Source organism: Pecten maximus, unplaced genomic scaffold (genome assembly GCF_902652985.1).
Source record: "Pecten maximus unplaced genomic scaffold, xPecMax1.1, whole genome shotgun sequence".
Classification (NCBI taxonomy): domain Eukaryota; kingdom Metazoa; phylum Mollusca; class Bivalvia; order Pectinida; family Pectinidae; genus Pecten; species Pecten maximus.
In genome coordinates, this window is record NW_022980254.1 from 1 (window position 1) to 10,159 (window position 10,159).

Here is a 10,159-nt window from a genome sequence, read left to right on the forward strand (position 1 = left end):
AGTATGATTGCCAGGGTTTATAGTTAGTCGAATCAATAGATTACAAATTAATCTGTATGAATGTCCATGATTATAAAGCTGACAAATCAGGACATTAAGTAAGGTTGAAATTATTAAAGTATTAAGCATAAAAGAAGTATTCTACTAGTTATTATCAGAACCACAAGCATCTTCGAACTACTTAAGGTAAACTTTGTTAACATTGCACATGACTTTGTAGGTTTCATCATTGACACTGGATGCTACACATGCTCACAATGCCAGGTTAATGGGGGTAGGATTCATCACAATGGCTTTCATGGCAGCGAGAGCGTCAAATTTCTTGCGAGAAGATGACAAGAAAGCGGTCCTACTCAGTCATGCATTGGTATGTATTTATTAAGATACATCAGGGTTCATTCCAGCGATTGCAAATGTCATATTTTGCGAATATGAAATAAGAAAATAGGATTGGCAATGAAAATATGACGCGGGTGATATTTTGGTGATTAGAAAAATTGTCAGTTTTCCAAAACAAACTTTTACAAATCATACAAATTATTGATAAATAATCAAATACTGGTCAAAACTTGACCCAATCAGACAGAATTTCAAAAGCTGGTGTGAACCCTGTTATATAACACTATAATACATATGTGAATATAAATGAATGATACCAAACTATTATGTTTAAATCTTAAAAAATGTACGATGTACTGTATAGAGCTGTATACAACACTAAAAATCCAATAGATATTTTTTTTGCTACTGATTTTTGCAGTGAATCTTTTTTCTATAAGAGACCATAATTTAAGGCCATTTCAAATTAATTCAGTGTTGTCAGGCCAGACAAGACAGGGGAATTGAGCTGAAAAATCCTTAATTTTGCAATTAAATTTCATGTTTAAAGTTGATTTTATATTATAACAGCTGTAAGCCTTGCTGTCAGACATATTGTTTAAATTGGATTTTTTCTGTAACAGGCTTGTGTCCTATTGCTGATCACCATGGGCCTAAACCAGATCCTGACCACAACTTTCACAGTGTGGCATGCAGCCTTTGGAATGGTCACTGTATTCCTCACATTTGTCAATGCCATTCTGGGATCAGACCCAAAACAACTGGCAAAAACTGCCAGACAGCAGCTGGCCAAGCTTGCACCAGTAAAACAGGATTGAAGTGTAAACCCATACTGAAATTTGAAGCACACAACCATGTCAGCAACGACATGCATAATTAATTTGGCAGCAAATATATACTCGCATCATTGATTTGATGGTGGCAAGTATGTACTAGCATCATTGATTTGATGGTGGCAAGTATTTACTCGCATCATTGATTTGATGGCAGCAAGTATTTACTCGCATCATTGATTTGATGGCAGCAAGTATTTACTCGCATCATTGATTTGATGGTGGCAAGTATTTACTCGCATCATTGATTTGATGGTGGCAAGTATGTACTCGCATCATTGATTTGATGTTTGCAGGTATTTACTCGTATCATTGATTTGATGGTGGCAAGTATTTACTCGCACCATTGATTTGATGGTGGCAAGTATTTACTCGCATCATTGATTTGATGGTGGCAAGTATTTACTCGCATCATTGATTTGATGGTGGCAAGTATGTACTCGCATCATTGATTTGATGGTGGCAAGTATTTACTCGCATCATTGATTTGATGGTGGCAAGTTTTTACTCGTATCATTGATTTGATGGTGGCAGGTATTTACTTGTATCATTGATTTGATGGTGACAAGTATGTACTCGCATCATTGACTTGATGGCAGCAAGTATGTACTGCATCATTGACTTGATGGCAGCAAGTATGTACTGCATCATTGACTTGATGGCAGCAAGTATGTACTGCATCATTGACTTGATGGCAGCAAGTATGTACTGCATCATTGACTTGATGGTAGCAAGTATGTACTCGCATCATTGACTTGATGGCAGCTATCAGTACTCCTCTTGCTTCATTAACTTGGCAGCATCAGCTCAATATTGAAACTTTGGTCATTATGAATGTAGACGTATTTCCATTGAATTTGTAAAGAGTATAGAATTGTTATTTCCTCATATAAAGTTGGTATCTGAAACTTTTCAGATGCAGTAAATGTCAAAGTTCCACGCGTGCAATATGCACTGATGTCAAATATCAATAGGTACATGTATGTATGTATGCATGTATGTATGTATGTACTTACCACAGTCTATGTAATTTCTGGTAAACATCGGTGATGTTATTCCTTAAAGCTCATTTTGTTACCAAGAAGAGAACCAAATGCACTATGCAAATGGACATAAATAATGGTGTGAATAAGAAATGAATAAAAAATGTGACCAAATTTTGACAGGCACATATTGTGTATTAAAGTTACTAAGGGGAGACAACTTTTCTAAAATGTAATTGATAATTTGTGTTTAAATTATTATGACAACTCTATATATATGGGTCACTTAAAGAGACAGGCATATATTCAGATTCTGTGGCAAACATGAAACTAGCTTCAACTATGTAACAGATCCTTGTCTTGTTAATATAATACACTCTGTCATAATTGACACTATTCAAATATTAAAGACATGTTATATATAATTACGCCTCCCAAGGAATCAGCATCAATAAATAAATAATGTGTAACAAGACTTGGTAATTCTGAACTCTTAAGTTTACAAGTTACGTAGCCAAAACATTGTTGTCAACACCAGATGTACAGAGTATTTGAATCAAAGTCTTCAGTATTTTTAGCCCACCATCATCAGATGGTGGGCTATTCAAATCGCCCTGCGTCCGTGGTCCGTCGTCCGTCCGTCCCTCCGTCCGTCCGTAAACAATTCTTGTTATCGCTAATCCTCAGAAAGTACTGAAGGGATCTTTCTCAAATTTCATATGTAGGTTCCCCTTGGTGCCTAGTTATGCATATTGCATTTTGAGACCAATCAGAAAACAACATGGCCGACAGGCAGCCATCTTGGATTTTGACAATTGAAGTTTGTTATCGCTATTTCTCAGAAAGTACTGAAGGGATCTTTCTCAAATTTCATATGTAGGTTCCTCTTGGTGCCTAGTTATGCATATTGCATTTTGAGACCAATCAAAAAACAACATGGCCGACAGGCAGCCATCTTGGATTTTGACAATTGAAGTTTGTTATCGCTATTTCTCAGAAAGTACTGAAGGGATCTCTCTCAAATTTCATATTTAGGTTACACTTGGTGCCTAGTTATGCATATTGCATTTTGAAACCAATCGGAAAACAACATGGCCGACAGGCAGCCATCTTGGATTTTGACAATTGAAGATTGTTATCGCTATTTCTCAGAAAGTACTGAAGGGATCTTTCTCAAATTTCATATGTAGGTTCCCCTTGGTGCCTAGTTATGCATATTGCATTTTGAGACCAATCGGAAAACAACATGGCCGACAGGCAGCCATCTTGGATTTTGACAATTGAAGTTTGTTATCGCTATTTCTCAGAAAGTACTGAAGGGATCTTTCTCAAATTTCATATGTAGGTTCCCCTTGGTGCCTAGTTATGCATATTGCATTTTGAGACCAATCGGAAAACAACATGGCCGACAGGCAGCCATCTTTGATTTTGACAATTGAAGTTTGTTATCGCTATTTCTCAGAAAGTACTGAAGGAATCTTTCTCAAATTTCATATGTAGGTTCCTCTTGGTGCCTTGTTATGCATATTGCATTTTGAGACCAATCAGAAAACAACATGGCCGACAGGCACCCATCTTGGATTTTGACAATTGAAGTTTGTTATCGCTATTTCTCAGAAAGTGATGAAGGGATCTTTCTCAAATTTCATATGTAGGTTCCTCTTGTTGCCTAGTTATGCATATTGCATTTTGAGACCAATCGGAAAACAACCTGGCCGACAGGCAGCCATCTTGGATTTTGACAATTGAAGTTTGTTATCGCTATTTCTCAGAAAGTAACGAAGGGATCTTTCTCAAATTTCATACATACGTTCCCCTCAGTGCCTTGATATGCATACTGCATTTTGAGACCAATCAGAAAACAACATGGCTGACAGGTAGCCATCTTGGATATTGACAATTGAAGTTTGTTATCGCTATTTCTCAGAAAGTACTGAAGGGATCTTTCTCAAATTTCATATGTAGGTTCCCCTTGGTGCCTAGCATTTTGGGACCGATCGGAAAACAACATGGCCGACAGGCAGCCATCTTGGATTTTGACCATTGAAGTTTGTTATCGCTATTTCTGAGAAAGTACTAACGGGATCTTTCTCAAATTTCATAAGTAGGTTCCCCTTGGTCCCTTGTATTGCATTTTTGGACCAGTCTGTCCTGAAAACAACCTGGCAAACAAACAGCCATTATCGTTAAATCTCAAATTTCTTATATAGCTTGGATTCCCTTGTTTGAAAAGTACTGGAGGGATGTCTCAATTTGCACAAATTGCACAAATTAGTAAAATGAAGGGAAAAGTAGAGAAAAGATCGATCCGACATGGAACCTATGAAGATCATTCAATGGTGGGCGCCAAGATCCCTCTGGGATCTCTTGTTTATATAAGTATTAAAGAATTTTAAGAAAGTTCCTTAGCTAAGATTTCGACGTTATGTTAAGGAATGTTGATGAAACTGAGACCAAGACCTTGGTGTTTATGTGGCCATTATAAAACAGGCCGTGCTCTTTGTAAAATTTGTTAAACTAAACATTTACGCATTGTTTTAATTGACATTATTTACTTGAATGTTCATCGTCATTTAAGGTTAATTGTCCTCATTTTATTACTTATTTGGTTTTATATTACACAAATGTTTAAAATTTGTTTTAACACTTATTGATGTGTTTATCGGGTCACTCTGTAGTAATGTATTACAAGTGTACACGTAAAATATGTCACAGAAATGTAGCATATATCCTTAAGGAGAGTCGTTTTTGTGTCACCTACGAAACAGCAGGTAGGTATCACTATGTCCGTGTCAGTCAGTGGCAGTGTCCGCATAGAGGTTTCTCAATCTAATTAAAATTAGACTTGTGATTTCCGCTTCTCAACGATCCACTACAATACAAGATCTAACGACACCCCATAGGAGGTCATCTCAGGATGACCTTTGAGCTCAGCCAATCAGCGCGTCGCCTATGAAATTTTCGGTGTGGATTTCATTCTTCGGAAGCATAAATACTTACGTAACGTTCCAGAGGTATTCCGATGGTCGATAGCAACGGTAAACAACATGGCTTCACCCACCCCGCCTCACCGAGAACACTTCAACAAATGTAATTTACAAACGTGTGCTGCCTGTGAGATTTGTCCTTAATCGTATGAGAGAGAGAGAGACAGTGAAGACATCAGCGTCATGTAAAAATAGTTTGAAAGGGAATAACGTGTACGGTAACGGTTTTCGAAATCCAGTTGGGAACACAATCCGTCCTGTCGACAAGGGAATAGGCCTAATCATTTTGTGTTCTTCTTTCAATGTAACGTCCAGAGGTTAAGCAACCTTTTTTTATTATCGTAGCCATTTGATTAGTCTACCAATAATGTTTATCAAATTTTGCGTATTTCAAATCAAGCGCCTTCAATACTAAGGAGACGCAACCGAAGGCTCGAATAAGGCTGTTTGTCATTGGTTGACTGACGACGTCATTGAACAGTTATCATTGGCTTATGTTAAAAACTCCAAGGTCATGCTGAGATGACCTCCTACGGGGTGTTGTTAGATCTTGTATTGCAGTGTATCGTAGAGGAACGGAAATTACAAGTCTAATTTTAATTAGATTGAGAGGTTTCTATGCGATAACTTAAGTTCCTGAGGGCTGTTCAAACAAAAACTTCATTCAGATCTTCCGTCCCAAAAGTGCTTGTTTGGGATTGCTTTTCATGTCTAATGGTCAAAGGTCAAGGTCACTGTTACTAAAAATAGAAAATTTGTTTCCTTGTGTTAACTCCACTTCCTTTGGCCAGTTCCTTTGGCCCATTAAACTCAATTTGCATGCAGGTTTTACCACAAGTGCTTGCATGGGATTGTTTTTTTTTACTAGTCCAAAGGTCAAGGGTCAAGGTCACTGTTACTATAGATAGAAAATATGGTACTAGATTAAGAAATAGCAAATTTGTTTCCTTGTGATAAATCAAGATCCTTTGTGCCATTTCTTCCTAATCACCGAGCTTTCTGTGCAGGTGACGCATCCACTTCCATGGAATTCTTCTTTAAGCTTGGCACGATGATTTAGGTAAAACAAACTGTATACAGCATAAAGGTCTGTATTATATTTTGAGTATCAAGATTTTGGCCTTGTAGTGTTTGTATGTGACTTTGGCAATATTTTTATACTGCATGTATTTCATACATAAGCCACATTTTTATACTTTGTGCATGTTAGTTATATATTAGTGTATTAATTTTGATCTCTCTTATAATACATACATGTATTTAGTATGTATAATTAAATGAAGGTTTCGCTGACATTTTTATACTCCATTTACTTGAATAGTAACTACCATTTGAAATGATGCAGTGCATATTAATATATGTGTTTTTCTACCTTACCTAGGTAGATTTGATAGTTATATTTTGTATAACATTTATGTAGTGTTTGTGTATACATTTAAGTGTATATCATGATTGTAGATTTAGCCACTAATAAAAAAAAGATATTAATGCCAATTTTTTCTGTTGTTTATAATAAAGACATTTTATTTATCAATCAATAAAGCCAAGCCAACAACTTTTACACAAGGGCAGGGGACTTATTTGAGGTTACTTTTAGATGGAGTACCAATTCAAATCTTCAGCGACTTTATTAGAAAAGTAGAGTTTGATTAAACACAGTCTGATATTCAGTAGAGGGTAAAGTGCTTGCATACTTAATCTTGTGCAGACAAAGTAGTTTTTGGAGCTTGCGTTAAAAGACGATATGATAGCTGTACCCAATAGTAAATGTCCATGTTAACTGCGATGCCTTTTATCGTTGGGTTCATTTAATTCTGATCAGAAAAAGTGGCTGACAGGCGGCCATCTTGGATTTTGAAAGTTGAAGTACGTATCACTCTTTATTGAGACGATCTCAATGGATATTTCTCGACCTTTATATGTAGGTTTTTCCTCTAACCCTTTGTATGAACTTTTTAATTTAAAAAAAAAATGACACAGAAAAACAATGGCTGACATGTGGCCATCTCGGATTTCCACAGCAGCAGTTACAGGTACTTGGTAAGTTTAATCAAAATCCAAAACAAATCCCGGCAAATTTACATTTAATGTTCCATGATTAATGTACATGTATGTGAATATTAATAAGAAAAATAAAATATTCATGATTTTATATACTGAATGAGAGATGTGTGGTAAAAGCATTTGAAAAAAAAATGAAGTGAATTTGATGTTTAACAAGTTCAAAGAAAGGTGTATTTCCAGATTATTTTGTCATTATATAACTCCTAGACCTCGGTGATTGTAGACTTGGAAGCATTTTTAAAAAGTTGACAGCAAATCTTGAAAGTTGTAGGTTTGGACGCCGGGAAAGAGCATTAGCTCGCAGGCGCGTAGGCTGCCTGTATGCAGGTAAACAGGTGAATGCACTTAATTTTTCATAAAAAAAAAAAGATAAAAAAAAATGTAATATAAAGTTAAATGCGCCTTGTATACATATAACCATATAGTGACACTGACATATCGGGAACAGAAATGAAAATTAAAGTTTACTGGGGGGAAAAGCCGGACCATCGACTTTGTTTGAACTCCATTTTAATATTTTCAAAACTTCCCAAAACTTTCGGACTCGCGTCTATGGCGCCCATGAATCATACGAAATCATTGAAATGGCTGACAGATGGCCATCTTGGATTTTGATTGACGGGAGTTAAATTGTATAGTCATATTTTACAAAAGGAAAGCAGAAAATTACGGTAAAAGTTTTAACTTCCATAGAATCAGAATAATGGTGACATTGTGGTTGATATACAACAGTGAATGCCGCCATATGCAAGATCCCTTTAGAAAGACTTGTGAATGTTAATTATAACAAGCTAGATATAACATTTCTGTCCTCTGCCAACGTTTTGTTTTAACGTTTTTGTTTGTGTTGATTATTGTCCAAATAGAAGGCAATTTCATGTAGTAAAGTTGTGCGGCACGGGTTACCTCAGATTTCAAGGTTCAGAGATCGGGACAATTTTTTTGCCAATTTTCATTAGTTTCATATCAAGCTATTTTTGGAAGTCGGGGACGTTAAATATTCTATTCTGTTTTGTTTCCATTGGCGCTTTCCTGCTTATTTGTTACTTTTTACCGGTGAATAAACATGTATGATTTTTTTTTATCAGTTTGAATGTCAGTTTCGAAATCAAAACTGAAATGAACGCCCACAATGATTATCTTCAAAGTCTTTAGTATTTTATGATTAGATAATGTTTTATTCTTGTAAAAGATCTGTGCTAGTTAGTTAGTAGACCGGAATGAATTGATAGGTTTTACGCTAATCACTCTTTTCAATATCTGCGACGTAGTATATTCTGATTCTACAAATAGCTGGACTTTGATACGCAACAATACCTGTTATGAAATACACATTAAATACACAAACATATATATATATATACTGTACCGACACCGATCTCTTAACCGTAAGTATCAAAATTACTTTGTCAACTCTGACGTTCAAACTTTGATAGTCATTGGAAACCTTTTTGTTACTTGCATTTTTTTCAAAATTCATGTTGTTTAACTTACATTTAAAACTATGTTTCTACGTCAAACTCTTATTCGAATTTGTTGGAGCTAGGCTAGCGACGTTGTGATGTATCGGCTAACTGTGATGTCACAATAGTATTATTTTCTTCTGTAGTAACTTTGTTATTTTTTTGTTGATAACCTTACTCTGGTACATTTTCTCATTTTGTCCATCTGTCTATCATAATTGATAGTCTTACTCCGATACGTTTTCACATTTTGTCCATCTGTCTATCACACTTTATAGTCTTACTCCGGTAGGTTTTCTCCTTTTGTCCATCTGTCTATCACACTTAATAGTATTACTCCGATACGTTTTCACCTTTTGTCCATCTGTCTATCACACTTTATAGTCTTACTCCGGTACGGTTTCTCCTTTTGTCCATCTGTCTATCACACTTAATAGGCTTACTCCGGTACGTTATCTCATTCTGTCTATCACACTTAATTGTCTTACTCCGATACGTTTTGCTCCTTTTGTCCATCTGTCTATCACACTTAATAGTCTTACTCCGGTACGTTTTCTCCTTTTGTCCATCTGTCTATCACACTGAATTGTCTTACTCCGGTACGTTTTCTCCTTTTGTCCATCTGTCTATCACAATTAATAGTGTTACTCTGGTACATTTTCTCCTTTTGTCCATCTGTCAATCAAACTTAATAGTCTTACTCCGGTACGTTATCTCATTCTGTCTATCACACTTAATAGTTTTACTCCGGTACGTTTTCTCCTTTTGTCCATCTGTCTATCACACTTAATAGTATTACTCCGGTACGTTATCTCATTCTGTCTATCACACTTAATAGTCTTACTCTGGTACATTTTCTCCTTTTGTCCATCTGTCTATCACACTTTATAGTCTTACTCCGACACGTCATCTCATTCTGTCTATCACAATTGAAAGTCTTACTCCGGTACGTTTTCTCCTTTTGTCCATCTGTATATCACACTTAATAGTCTTACTCCGGTACGTTTTCTCCTTTTGTCCATCTGTCTATCACACCTAATACTCTTACTCCGGCACGTTTTCTCCTTTTGTCCATCTGTCTATCACACTTTATAGTCTTACTCCGACACGTCATCTCATTCTGTCTATCACAATTGAAAGTCTTACTCCGGTACGTTTTCTCCTTTTGTCCATCTGTCTATCACACCTAATAGTCTTACTCCGGTACGTTTTCTCCTTTTGTCCATCTGTCTATCACACTTAATAGTCTTACTCCGGTACGTTATCCCATTCTGTTCCATCTCGATGTTATGTTATTAGTTCTACTCCGATAAATCCCCTCCTTCGGACTGTCCATCTGTCTGTCACACACGATATATCGTTATAATTCTTACTCTGATATTAAAATGATATCCCTCCGTCCGTCAGGCCGTCTGCCCATCCTGCCGTATATTACATGTATTCGTGTCATTCGTCCTTTCATCACTCCATCACTGCTTTCGTCCTTCTAT

The 10,159-nt window shown here is 36.3% G+C and overlaps 1 long non-coding RNA gene across 1 annotated transcript; it reads left to right on the forward strand.

Moving 5' to 3' along the window:
- The first annotated feature begins 4,439 nt into the window (after positions 1–4,439).
- LOC117319464 lies at positions 4,440–6,636 on the forward strand. Its single transcript, XR_004530738.1, has 2 exons — positions 4,440–4,974; positions 5,755–6,636. It is a non-coding gene; the product is annotated as an uncharacterized LOC117319464 (long non-coding RNA).
- Positions 6,637–10,159: the final 3,523 nt, after the last annotated feature.